The following is a 15,115-nucleotide window of genomic DNA, read 5'->3' as shown; positions in this document are numbered from 1 at the left end:
ATGTTTTCATGACGGAGCGGAGGTGGGGGGGGGAGTGGGAGGTTTGTGAGCTTACAACCCTTCACCAAATATGTCTGGAATCCGTCATTCAAAAAGATGAGAAACTTTTCATTGACATTGTAAGAGGTATGCTTTCACATACTGAAGTATAAGCTAGACGAGCAATATCATAATAAAAATCATGATGACATGCTGTTGTGATATTCTTATTTAGATAGTAACTTTTATTCACAACTTTCCATCATTCTGTTCGGCTGTCAATCCTTTTAAATAATACAGATAATCAATAAAACATTTTTTTTAAAGGCAACTTGATCGAAAGAGCGACGGTCATATTTCAGAGTCTTCAAGTTTTATTTGAAGGATTTTTCTAGAGATCAAGGTATGGATACCCTACTTGAGCTGTGAAAGGCGTTCCTCCACCCACATCCCCTTCATTGGATCGCCGACAACGCTTGTTGTTGTTGGCGGAACATGGGCGAAATAAATAACATTTGTTTATCATATGTTACCTTACCTTTGAGGAAGAAGCAAGAAGGGCAAGCTCAAGGTAGAAATCATCATGTAGCAGTAGTTTACTATCGTCCTCCACCGTCAGGTTAGTGAGACAAGGCAGAAAACAAAGAAAATTGGCTAGGTCACACGATACCATTCGATCATTTTTCTTCAGGTAGCAGTCTATGTAGAGCTTTTCAATCTGTTTAGAAATTAGAGATAGTAAAATATAGATATAATGACTGCTATGAGAGGAATATAGTTGTTTATCGGCTCACGGGGATTTTGCATCCTGATATCAAGATAACAAGATAGCAAGATGCAACATCCCCGAGAGCCCATAAAATAACTATTCCTCGAATATTAAAGCAGTCATTATATCTTTTATATACCGTAAAAAAGGTCATAGAATACATGTGCGACTTACCAATTATGGTAATCAAGTTTGTTTACGCTATCGAGGTCTGTGTTGATAACTTGCAGGTAGACCTAGTCTTCAAATATTTTTACAGAGAATTTCACGGAACTTTTGGGCCCGAATTCACAAAAGAGGTTTGTCGACAAACCTTGGTTTTCGTACATCATATGACGCGTTTTTTACATACCTGGTTTGTAAAGAACAAAAGGAGGTTTGTCGACAAACCTCCGTTGTGAATTCGGGCCAGTGTGTTCTTGCTGTCTGTAAAATCAATCAAGTCTTGTAATTGATCAGCATCCAGAAGTTCAAATCTAGGAAGAGTCTCTTCAGCACTTTTTTTTAAACCTTCTTTGGACATAAAATATAGTTTAGAAACTAAAATAATCGGAGATTACATGTAGGCCTACAATCGAGATAAAATATAGCGACCAAATTAATCGCACAAAAACTGTATGGTAGCCGCGCTGCGCACAAACTAAGTTTTAACACGTAAACCAATGGGGTTCGCAACTATTTTCCTGGTACCCGGAATCTTGCGGGAATATTACTCATGAATGGGGCTCGCAGCAAGTTTTTACTATTTTCGTGGTACCCGGAATCTTGCGGGAATATCACTCATGAATCATTGACCAATACTGGCATTGGTCGTCTCTTTACGGGAGAATGGTTAAAACCACGACTGCAATTTCGACCAATCAGATTGCTAGATTTCTAAAGGGAGGTCAACTCTTAAAACTACCAATACAAAAATATTGGTGTAACAATAGCACATGATTTACGTTGGAACCTCCACTGCCAGCAAATCCACCACAAAGCCATGCAATCGCACACTGAGATTTCTTAAGACTTTATCACCCTGCTCCAAAGAAATAAAGAACAGAGCCTACAGAGCCCTAATTGTGCGACAGATGGAATACTGTGCTGAGGTCTGGAACGTACTCGGCCTCACACAACCATCTGCATTTGACTTTACATAGTTATTTCGTGTGAAACAGTTTCAATAAAAAAAAATAGTTCAAGAAACCTAAAAGTACGAAAAACGGATAGTTTTGCTTTTCCATCCCTTTTTTTAACACACCCTTTCGGCAAAAAGGGGGGGGTGGGGGCTTTGACAAAAGGTCGCGTTCCAGTCAACGCGACGCGACGCGACACTCCCAACGCACCCTTTCGGCAAATTCGGAGGGGGGGGGGGGAGGGGGCTTTGGACGGATGGTCGCTTTCAAATCAACGCGACGCTACCCACCCTTTCGGCATAAGCCATGTAACTTTATATAATAACATCGTTTTTGTGATTAAGAAAAGTGAGAAATACAGTTTAAAGGTACTACTGTCCAATTTGCAGGCCCAAAAATAAAAAGGTAAAACTCCAACGGCATTTGAAAGATAATACTAATTTAGAAGTTCCCTAAAAAAGGGGGGCTTAAAAATGTGTTTAAGTGGGAAAATACGGCTATAAGTTGTCAAATCGACTTAAGAGCTATAGAACCAGTAAGTAGTGGTCTGATTTTCAGACCATTGTACCGAGTGGTCGTATATGTTTTATGCTGCGCAAAGATTCATTCAAATTAATTTTGGCCATTACAAGAAGTGGGTTATTGATGTAAACAAATGCTCATGTACCCTTTACAGCTCAGTTTATGTATGTTATTACCAAAGAAGAAAAAAGCCAGTCAGTCACTCAATAGTGTATGACAGTGGAGTCTAGCAAGTAAACAAGTTTCCTTGCATAATTTAAATATAAGGAGACTGCCAACGTTTAAATTTCACAGATAGGACATACATGACCTATTCATAATTCCTGCAAAGTTCTATTGAATTTGGTGTTGGCTTCAAAAGGGACATAGTATTTTAAGACCCTCAAATTCAACCGTGTTTTTCTTCTGCATTTTGTTTAATGTGTAGACTTGTACGAAAATGTTCTTGCTAGAAACTGCATTTAGAAGCAGATGACACAGTTACTTTTAACATTGAGCCCCCGTCCCCAACCGGTTACCCCCCACCCCCCTCAGGAACCCAAATGGGACCACTGGGAACTGTCATGAACACCTTTTATTCTTCACCTAAGAAGGTATCTACATACCTTGACAGTTGTACTGCTAAATCTGGAGAAGATGTTTGAAATCTACAACTTTGGATCCCCTATCCCTAAGAATGATTTCTGTCAAGTTTAATTAAAATCTGACCATGCGTTTTTAGGAAGAAGATGAACGTGTAAAAGGTTTCCGGACGACGGACGGGAACGGTGGCAATAGCTCAACTTGAGCTAAAAAAATTCATAATTATGGTAGTATTTGGGTCAAAAATAAGGCAAGAAGGAGCAACAGAAGTGAAGATTTGATTTGTTTGTTGAGGCTTGAAAGACGTACTGTGTGATTCATGGCCTTGGCGTACAAGCCAGGGGAGGGAGTAGTCCCTTCCCCTCTTTCCCCACCTCCCCTCGGCAATAACCGGGCAAAAATTCACAATTTTGGGTCGAAAGGTAAATAAAAGTTAAAGAAAGAAGAAAATAAAGCAGCGCTGACATAATGACTGCAGAGAATCCTTCGTTATTATTTTTTGGATAAGCCCAATATACAACCATTACCAATATCCAACATGTAACATGCTTTTGTTTTGATATTTTTACCTCTGACATTTTTACCACTGACATATTTACATCTGGCATTTTTACCTCTGACATTTTTACCTCTGACATTTTTACCTTTGACAATTTTACCTCTGTCATTTTTACCTCTGACATTTTTACACCGAGCCGAGCTAGCTGCAAAAGGGATTAATGGAAATCATCATGAGATGCTGTTGTGATATTCTCGATTAGATTACAACCCTTAATACTACTAATAATAGGAATTTCTATAGCGCCGTCTATCTAAAAATTCTATTCCGAGGCTCATTAATTAGCACCCCGGCTTTAGCCTTGCTGCCATTAGCATTTCAAGGAATTAATTATTGCCTGGTACCCATGCATTTACCTCACCTGAATCGAGTGTGGCAAATAAAGATTAATGCATTGCCAAAGGACATTAATGTCATGTCGGGGATCTAACTACGACCTTTGCATTTCAAGTCAAGTGCCTAAACCACTCGACTACGACACTCCTACACACCTTCTCTATCTGTTGAGATGCCATTTATGGCGACAACAAAAAAGAAGACACAAAATTTGAGAACTATCAATTTTAAACGATAGGGAATACCATGGAGCAGGGAGGTGAAAGAAAGGAGTCGAAACTCTTGTAATTTATTCAAACGCATTCATGAGTTCAAAAGCGTAACAATGGGATGTTTGGCTTTGTTTCACATTTATTACAAAATATTAAATTACCGGCAAAATTTCAGTGTAAATTATAAACTTTATAGTGGGATTATATCGAGAATAGTGCATCAAACAATTTTTCAAATTTAGGACTCTGCCCTTCCTTTAATTTGTGTCCCAGAGTTGGTAAAAGAAAAATTAGATCCTGACAAAGACTCAATATTTAGGATGATGCGCTAATTTGTGCAAGTTGTAACGTCCCGTTATGTAATCCATGATTTACAGTCTTCAAAAACTTTAAATTTGCTAATTCGTGTTTTCGCGTGCTTTTTGATTTTTTTCAGTTGAAAAAAAAGATGAAATGACACAAGTTTATCTTCGCTTGATCTAATATTTACACATTCAACAATTAATGAGAAATCATTGAAAGGGACAGCGAACAGTAGCTGTGATTCCGTTGTCTGATGTAGGAATTCTAAATCCTGAAATTTCATGCGCTCTCTTATCTCACCACTTGGTCAACAGTTGCAGATTGGCGCATAACTTTTCGGCGGCTTGGAGCATGGGGTGAAAGGAAAGCGGCTTGATTGCAGTACTTCTCTATCACGTCCCTGCATGGAGTTACTTAAGCTTTAGTAACTCCATGGGAATACATAATATACTTTTGTTATTTTCACGATCGTAAGTGTATTAACTACATTGTACATGTAGGTTAAGACGCTATAGAATTAGAACATAATAATGATGTACTAAGTATTGCATTTCCATCTAATTGCGCCTATTATCAAGGTACTTTCTTAATATGTGCTATGTACCGGGGTACCGATAAACATAAATTTGACATTTTGAATTTATTTTACTGTAATTAAGCTTTTAGTTCGAAATTCTAAACCGAAAACAGATCAAGGGATGTGGTAGGAGCTGTAATTACTGAACATCACGGTCATTAAGGGTCCATTAATAAAACGAAACAATCATTCACATTATGGTAATAAAACTTCAAATTTCAAATTTTTCTTTACTAGATACGGTTTAACTCATTTTGTTTGTTCGTAAATTGTGGTACAAAGTAGTTTACCGTTTCATTATTTATCATTCTAGTTAACCATAATGGCCAATGTCCCGTATTCCAGGTAAACGTTAAAACACCCTGCAAATCACCTTTGAGGATGAGGCCTGACGAGCGAGTTCGTGGTAGAAATCATCATGAAGGAAAAGATGACTGTATTGATCGTCAGAGTCCTTTATCGTCAGGTCGGTAAGACAAGGCAGGAGACATAGAAACCTGGCTAGGTCACGTGATGCTGTTTGGTCATTCTCGTGTAGATTACAACCCTGAATACACACCTTCACTATCTGTTGAGATGACATTTATGGCGACAAAAAACAAAAAGAACACACAACATTTGAGAACTATCAATTTTAAGCGACAGGGAATACATAATATACTTTTATTCTTTTCATGACCGTCAGTGTATTAATTACATTGTAAGTTAACATGCTATAGAATTAGTACATAATACTGATGTACTATTAAAGTATTGCATGTCCATCAAATTGCCCCTGTTATCAAGGTAATTTTTTTAAATGTGCTATTTACCGATAAACATAAATTTTACATTTTGAATTTATTTGACTGAACCCTTTAGCTTGAAGTACTAAACCGAGACAAAAAATATCAAGGGATGTGGTAGGAGCTGTAATTACTGAACATCACGGTCATTAAGGGTCGATTAATGAAAAGAAACAATCATTCACATTATTCAATAAAACATCAAATGAATTTTCTTTACTAGATACGGTTTAACTCATTTTGTTTGCTCGTAAATTGTGGTACAAAGTAGTTTACAGTTTCATTATTTATCACTCTAGTTATCCATATGGTCAATGTCCCGTAATTCAGTTAAACGTTATAACACCTTGCAAATCACCTTTGAGGATGAGGCCTGACGAGCAAGTTCGTGGTAGAAATCATCACGAAGGAAAAGATGACTGTATTGATCGTCAGAGTCCTTTATCGTCAGGTCGGTAAGACAAGGCAGGAGACATAGAAACCTGGCTAGGTCACGTGATGCTGTGGGGTCATTCCCACGTAGATTACAACCCTGAATACACACCTTCACTATCTGTTGAGATGCCATTCATGATAAAAAAAAATGAAAACTATCAATTTGAAACGATAGAGAATACATGATATACTTTTTTTCATTTTCATGATCGTAAGTGTATTAATTACATTGTAGGTTAAGACGCTCTAGAATGAAAACATAATAATGATGTACTTAGTATTGCATGTCCATTGAATTGCACCTACTATCAAGGTACCTTTTCTAAATGTGTTATGTACCGATATACATAAATTTCACAATTTGAATCTATTTGACTGTAAGCAAGCTTTTAGCTTGAAGTACTAAACCGAAAAACAGATCAAGGGATGTGGTAGGAGCTGTAATGACTTAACATCACGGTCTTTAAGGGTCGATTATTTAAACGAAACAATCATTCACATTATGTTGTATAATAAAACATCAAATGACTTTTCTTTACTAGATACGGTTTTTCTCATTTTGTTTGCTCGTAAATTGTGGTACAGAGTAGATTACAGTTTCATAATTTATCATTCTAGGTAACCATATGGCCAATGTCCCGTATTCCAGGTAAACGTTAAAACACCTTGCAAATCACCTTTGAGGATGAGGCCTGACGAGCGAGTTCGTGGTAGAAATCATCATGAAGGAAAAGATGACTGTATTGATCGTCAGAGTCCTTTATCGTCAGGTCGGTAAGACAAGGCAGGAGACATAGAAACCTGGCTAGGTCACGTGATGCTGTTTGGTCATTCTTGTCTAGATTACAACCCTGAATACACACATTCTCTATCTGTTGAGATGCCATTCATGGCGACAAAAAACACACACACACACACACAATTTGAGAACTATACATTTTAAGCAATAGGGAATAGGGTAGGTGCAGGGAATTGGAGACCGCAGAGACCACCAAGCTTGAACCCCTCACTGTATGTCCGTGTTGGCTCCAATATTGCTTTAGCGCCACTTGTGCATATATCCAATTAATTTCGAAGACTACAATGTGCTCTTTCTTCTAGAAAATTGGCAAAATTGACCAAGGTAACCAATTTTGATCGTAAAATTTTGCTCTGATATAAAACACAATTTTCACTGAATGTTGTGACAGTCCAGTAGACGGTACCATATACCATGTACATGACCTGGAAAAGTTGATAAGTACAAGGTTTTTTTGTTGATTTGTGTTCTAGATGGGTATTAAAGTAAATTCAGCTTGGTTGCCAGCTTGGCAACCTTGAGCAACTTTTTTAATAGCCATATTAGCATAATCATCTAATTCGCATATGTGCAATATGTAATAATGTTGCTAATCTCAATCCAGGAAGCCTGAAACCATGGATAAGACGATTTTTCAAGGGTTTTCTATGACAAGGAATTCATTAATGACACCAATTTTTATTTTAAAGTAATACAATTGTCTTAAATAGCATAATTAGCATTAAATGTACAATATATGGACTTCATTGTCATTGTTTATCTATAAAGCCTAAAAATGGTGCAATGCAACATTGTAAATCACTTTTGAAAGATTAATCATTAATTCATGAGAAGATATTCCATGTATATGTAGTATAATTAGCCTAATTAGCATAATCATCTAATTAGCATATATGTGTAGTATGTACTAGTGTTGCTAATCTTAATCCAGGAAGGCTGGAAACATGGATAATGTGACTTTTCAAGGATTCTCCATGACGAGTAATTCATTTATGACACCAGTATTTATTTTTGAGTAATGCAATTGTCTTTAATAAAAAGCATGATGAGCTAATAAGCATGCGTACAATATATGGACTTTATTGTCATTGTTTATCTATAAAACCTAAAAATAGTGCAATGCAACATTGTCAATGACCTTTTGAAAGACTACAAATTAATTCATTAGAAGATATTCCATGTAGATGTCGTATAATTAGCCTAATCAGCATATACACTGTATGTGCAATATTTAATGATTTTGCTAATCTTAATCCAAAAAGATTGAAAACATGATGGATAATATGACTTTTCAAGGGTTTTCCATTACGAGGGATTCAGTTGTGATACCAGTTTTTATTTTTAAGTAATGCAATTGGCTTAATATGTAATTTTGTACTAATAAACCTAATTAGCATATATGTAGAATATCAATTATTTGGGACTCTATTTAGCTTCACAAATTGTATGTCCAATGTGGTGGTTATCTTGGTTGCAAGGCAATGTTGTCGAACCTCATGAAATGTCTAGGAAATGACGGGGTCATCATACACATTGAAGGTTGGGCTTCAGTCATTCCATTAATAGAGAGACTGTCGGAAACACACTGAAGATGGTTAAAGCAGATGATAGTGATGGAATTGAATATGTGGTGAGACAGGTACGTACGTAGGCCAGGGATGTTGAATATAACAGTGCGAACTATGATCTGTCTATGTTTACCAAAGCTAGAACCATTAGTACAAGCCCGACGTTGCTCAAGCTTGTGGCAGAATTCTTGGAAAAGTCATATTATTCATATGGCTCATGAAAGTGAGAGTGATAAAGCGAATGGAGTAGAGAGAGAGAGAGAGAGAGGATGGGAGAAAAGGGGAGGTACAAAGAGAGAATGGAAGAGAGATAGATAGAGAGAGAGAGAGAGAGAGCTGGGAATGGATTGATCCTAATATAAGATAAACATATTATTCCTAATTACATGTAATACATTAATGAAAATTAAGAGAGTCAGATTTCGGCGAGACAACAATAATCAGCATACAAGAACATGCTAGAAGAGAGAAAATGGAAGGTTAAAAGAAAAAAGAAGGAGAGAAGTTTGAAGAGAGAGAAAGAGGGAGAGAGAGAGAGAGAGAGATGGGGGTCGTTTGTTGTGAATGTCGAGTATGCCGAGGACAGTCAATGACGCGATGCTGGTTGGTTAATTGTCCATGTAAAGAAATATTTTGGGCCACATTGTTTTAAAATCATTTCAAAATTACAGTTAGTTCATTGGCTGCATATATCTGTTTCAAAAAGTGTTTGAACTAACCATAACAATCCCATTTTCATCCAAATTGTATTTAAAATGTCTTGATTTGTAACTGTCCCTTATTACCTGCACGTATAGGTAATGAGAGACCTTTGGTGCTGACGTAATTAATCATTGTTATCTTATTAATCAGTTACATCATGACCACAATTTTGTTACCAAATAAAGAGAAGAAGTTACTGAAAAGAATACCAAACTTTCTGTATGTGTAACATCTTTCATGTTTATGTAAATGTGCTTAATAGTCTCCAATTCCCTGCACCTACCCTACATTATGCTTTTATTATTTGCATGACTTTCAGTGTATTTATTACATTGTAGGTTAACACGCTATAGAATTAGAACATAATAATGATGTACTTAGTACTGCATGTTTATGGAATTGCGCCTATTATCAAGGTACTCTTTCTAAATGTGTTATGTACCGATATACATAAATTTCACATTTTGAATTAATTTGAATGTAATTAAGCTTTTAGCTTGAAGTACTAAACCCCCCAAAAATATCAAGGGATGTGGCAGGAGCTGTAATTACTGAACATCACTGTCATTAACCCTAAAAAGGCCGGGCTATTAGTGAGGTCTTGAAACGGCCGGTGGGCCATTATGGCCCTCTAAGATCTCGACCGTGAAACGGCCGATCGCCGCGAAAATTTGCGCGCATGTCAAGTGAAGTTTATAAAATACTATGGTAAATTTAATTTTTTGAAAAATTTACTCATTTGCATATTTGTGGTAATGTATGCAAATAAGGTCATAAAATTCACCCTTTTACCCATCAATCATATATTCTTTATATCTAAGAGTTCTATTTTCACTACATGTATTCGTTAAACCATTGGAAACAATAATACGACAACAAAATTTGGAAGAGCTAGGTTATTTCTTATGTTATATTTTGTTTTGATAATTTCTTATGTATTTCATTTTTTTAACATAATGTATTTTATTGTTTTTTTTTGTTTTATTTCATTTTTAACTACAAGTCAACTATTTTAATTCCAAAAACAAACCCCTAAACTTTAAACAAGACCCAATAACGAATGTTTTATCTCCTTTTAGGAAAAATGACATCCCATATGTTTTGTACACAAATCACGAAAATGCGCGATTTTCGGGCTGACTCGGACATGCAAAGACAAAAGGTCACGTGACTTTGTAACTATACGTCCGATTTTCAAAAAAATTGTTTTAAAAAATGAGCAAGACTCGAAAGAAAAAAGTCAGTGAGCGGCGGGGCGCCATCCGTATGCGTTCCCGAACAATCTGAAAAATCGCGGAGGGGGGGGGGGGGGGGGGGGGGGGGGGGGGGGGGGGGGGGGAGGGGAGACATAATGGCCCCCGGTCTTATCAGGGTTAAGGGGCGATTAATAATAAACAAATAATGCACTGCAGTGAGGGCATTAGTAAGAATTACCCACACAAGGTACCCACAAAAGGTACCGAGTGTGCATAATTTTACTAATGCCCGAACAAAATGCTGTGTATTATTGTTTTATAAAATTATAACACAGATCCTTTTTTTTTTTTATAAATCACCCTCATCATTCACCCTCATTTCTTCAGTCGTAAGCATTTCAAACGTAGGCGTTTTAAATTCCGCGGCAGCCATTTTCGCAAGTAAAAGTAAAACGATGAAATCTCAATGGTTACGATCGCAAAACATGATCGCCAACGACCGGTCATTACCATAGGATAATGACCGGTAGTTATCCAAATTTCGCGTTAGGCAAAATAAATGTATGGTCACGTGTACGCTTTTAACCAATCAATTGATTAGGATCCATGTAATCATTTTATAAATGAAACAATCATTCACATTATGGTAATAAAACATGAAATGACTTTTCTTTACTAGTTACGGTTTAACTCATTTCGGTTACTCGTAAATTGTGGTACAAAGTAGTTTACAGTTTCATTATTTATCATTCTAGGTAAACATATGGCCAATGTCCCGTATTCCAGGTAAACGTTATACACCTTGCAAATCACCTTTGAGGTTGAGGCATGACGAGCAAGTTCGTGGAAGAAATCATCACGAAGGAAAAGATGATCGTATTGATCGCCTGAGTCCTTTATCGTCAGGTCGGTAAGACAAGGCAGGAGACACAGAAACCTGGCTAGGTCACGTGATGCTGTTGGGTCATTCTCGTCTAGATTACAACCCTGAATACACACCTTCTCTATCTGTTGAGATGCCATTCATGACAAAAAAAAAGAGAACTTTCAATTTTAAACGATAGAGAATACATGACATACTTTTATCATTTTCATGATCGTAAGTGTATTAATTACAAATAGATTAAGACGCTATAGAATTAGAAAATAATAATGATGTACTTAGTACTGCATGTCCATCGAATTGCGCCTATTATCAAGGTACTCTTTCTTATGTGTTATATACCGATAAACATAAATTTAATTGTTTGAATTTATTTGACTGTAATTAAGCTTTTAGCTTGAAGTCCTAAAGCAAAACACATATCAAGGGATGTGATAGGAACTGTAATGACTGAACATCACGATCATTACGGGTCGATTAATGAAACGAAACAATCATTCACATTATGTAACAAGTCAACGCAAAGCGTAGCATCCCCTCGCAGGGTGCAAATTGCCTATATACATCAAAACATTGGACTATACTAATATATAACTAGGCAAGGAAGTTTCACATATATAATTAGGTGTTTTTGCATATTTAATGAGCTATGACCTTTCACCTTTGACATACAAACTCAGAAATCGAACTTAGGCTGTACATGTATTTTTATACCATGTACCTTCACATTAAATTTCATTAAAATTTGTCAAACATTACTCAAGTTATCGAATGGAAACCAGATTCGCATATTTAATGAGCTATGACCTTTGACCTTTGACCTACAAACTCCGATATCGAACTCAGCCTGTATCTTGATATCATGTACCTTCATATTAAACTTCATTAAAATCCGTCAAACATTACTAAAGTTATCGATCGGAAACCAAATTTGTACGGACTGACGGACGCACCCACTGACGGACGCACGGACAGAAGGACGGACGGCGGCGTTTCTATATCCCCTCCGACTTCGTCGGCGAGGGGATAATAAAACATCAACGGACTTTTCTTTACTAGATACGGTTTAATTCATGTTGTTTGTTAGTAAATTGTGGTACAAAGTAGACAGTTTCATTATTTATCATTCTGGTTATCCATATGGCCAATGTCCCGTGTTTCAGTTAAACGTTATACACTTTGCAAATCACCTTGGAGGATGAGGCCTGGCGAGCGAGTTCGTGGTAGAAATCATCATGAAGGAAAAGAAATTGATCGTCTGAGTCCTTTAGCGTCAGGTCGGTAAGACAAGGCAGGAGACACAGAACCCTTGCTAGGTCACGTGATGCTGTGGGGTCATTCTCGTTTAGATTACAACCGTGAATGCACACCTTCTCTATCTGTTGAGATGCCATTCATGACAAAAAAAAAAAAAAAAATGAGAACTATCAATTTTGAACGATAGATAATACAAGATATACGTTTATCATTTTCATGATCGTAAGTGTATTAATTACATTGTAGGTTAAGACGCTATAGAATTAGAAAATAATAATGATGAAGTAAGTATTGCATGTCCATCGAATTGCGCCTATCATCAAGGTACTCTTTCTTATGTGTTATATACCGATAAACATAAATTTAATTGTTTGAATTTATTTGACTGTAATTAAGCTTTTAGCTTGAAGTCCTAAAGCAAAACACATATCAAGGGATGTGATAGGAACTGTAATGACTGAACATCACGATCGTTAAGGTCGATTAATGAAACGAAACAATCATTCACATTATGTACCGAAGTGTTTATCAATTATTTTGTAACTACTCTGTATTTTGTTTATGTGCTGGCAGTGGAGGCCAATTTTCTATGTTTTGAATATGGACCAATAAAATTATATATCTATTTATTTATCTAATAAAACATCAACGGACTTTTCTTCACTAGATACGGTTTAATTCATGTTATTTGTTAGTAAATTGTGGTACAAAGTAGTTTACAGTTTCATTATTTATCACTCTAGTTATCCATATGGTCAATGTCCCGTAATTCAGTTAAACGTTATAACACCTTGCAAATCACCTTTAAGGATGAGGCCTGACGAGCAAGTTCGTGGTAGAAATCATCACGAAGGAAAAGATCTTCGTATTGATCGTCATAGTCATTTATCGTCAGGTCGGTAAGACAAGGCAGGAGACATAGAATCCTTGCTAGGTCACGTGATGATGTGGGGTCATTCCCACGTAGATTACAACCCTGAATACACACCTTCTCTATCTGTTGAGATGACATTCATATAGGGACAACAAAAAAAGAACACACAACATTTGAGAACTATCAATTTTAAACGATAGAGAATACATGATATACTTTTATTATTTTCATGATCGTAGTCTGTACTTGATTGTAGTCTGTACGTGATTGTAGTCTGTACTTTGTTCCAATATGTTATAAATTATAATATGTAATAGGGATACTAGTACTACAGAACAAAATATAGAGGGGGGGGGGGTTATAACAATATTAATTCATTCAATATAATTGAGATTACTGTATTTTGTACTCTGTAATTGGTTTCAATATGTTATATATTACAATTTGTATGAATTAATATTATTTATTGAGTGAATATAATAAAGAATATTACAAAACAAAACAAAAGTAAGTGTATTAATTACTGTGTAGCTTTAGATGCTATATAAGTAATACATGTCCATCGAAATATGTTTATTATCAAAGTGATGATTTTAAAAAAGTGTTGTGTATCAAAAAAATAAATAATTACATTTTGAATTTATTTGAATGTGATTAAGCTTTTAACTTAAAGTTTTAAGTTAAAAAAGCAAGAAACATATCAAGGCATGTGCTTTATTAAGTTTAATAAACAATTAATCTCATTCCCAGTTTGTCTAGTGCCCATTTCGTCTACTATTCATAAGGTCTAACAATCGTTTGATGATGATTATTATTATTTATATACCTTACTTAAGAAATCCAGCCATCTGATTGGTCGAAGTTGCAGTCGTGGGTTTAGCCATTCCCGTAAATAAACAAAAATGCCAAACCTATGTAATAGGTCTAGAGTAAATCAGTAAAATCCCGGCAAAATAGTTCAATCTTGCTGAAATACCCATTGCTTCACGTGTTAAAATCCGAGCGCGGATACCATACATTGTGTGTGGGCGAATTGGTCGCTAGCTTATTTTTTTTTAAATGTCGATCGTACTACTAAATCCGGCCCAGATTCTACTTATAGTTTCCAAACAAGGCAAAAATGGCTGAAGAAACTCTTCCTAGATTTCAACTTCTCGATGATGATCAATTGCAAGACTTGATTAATTCTGCTGACAGCAAGAACGGCAAAAGGGTACGTGAAATTCATGATGGAAACTGTTGGACATTTGTTCTTGGAAATTGTGTGCGCATACGTGTACGTCGCTACAGCTACAACACGTAAACTACTACTACGAATTATGACATTGTTGCATCAATTCGACCATATCTTAAGTTACCATAAACGTTATAAATTGGGGCGAAACGCATTTGAAAGCACAGAATATCTGCTATTTTCTGGGGAACTTGTAACCCAGCTGCCTTTTGTTCTTGAATGTTGTTACGCATTCACTTTCTGAGACAAAAGTCTATGGCAGATGCCATAATTTTGTGTTGATACATGTGCAGATAAACTAAAAAAAAAGCCAAGGTGGAGTCATAAGTTGACTCTTCTTTTTTGGTATATAAAAGTAATAATGACTACTTTAATATTTGAGACATAGTTGTTTTTATACGCTCTCAAAGCAGTCATTATTACTA

Source organism: Strongylocentrotus purpuratus, unplaced genomic scaffold (assembly GCF_000002235.5).
Source record: "Strongylocentrotus purpuratus isolate Spur 01 unplaced genomic scaffold, Spur_5.0 spur5_scaffold_3, whole genome shotgun sequence".
Classification (NCBI taxonomy): domain Eukaryota; kingdom Metazoa; phylum Echinodermata; class Echinoidea; order Camarodonta; family Strongylocentrotidae; genus Strongylocentrotus; species Strongylocentrotus purpuratus.
Note: the sequence above shows the minus strand (reverse complement) of the source record.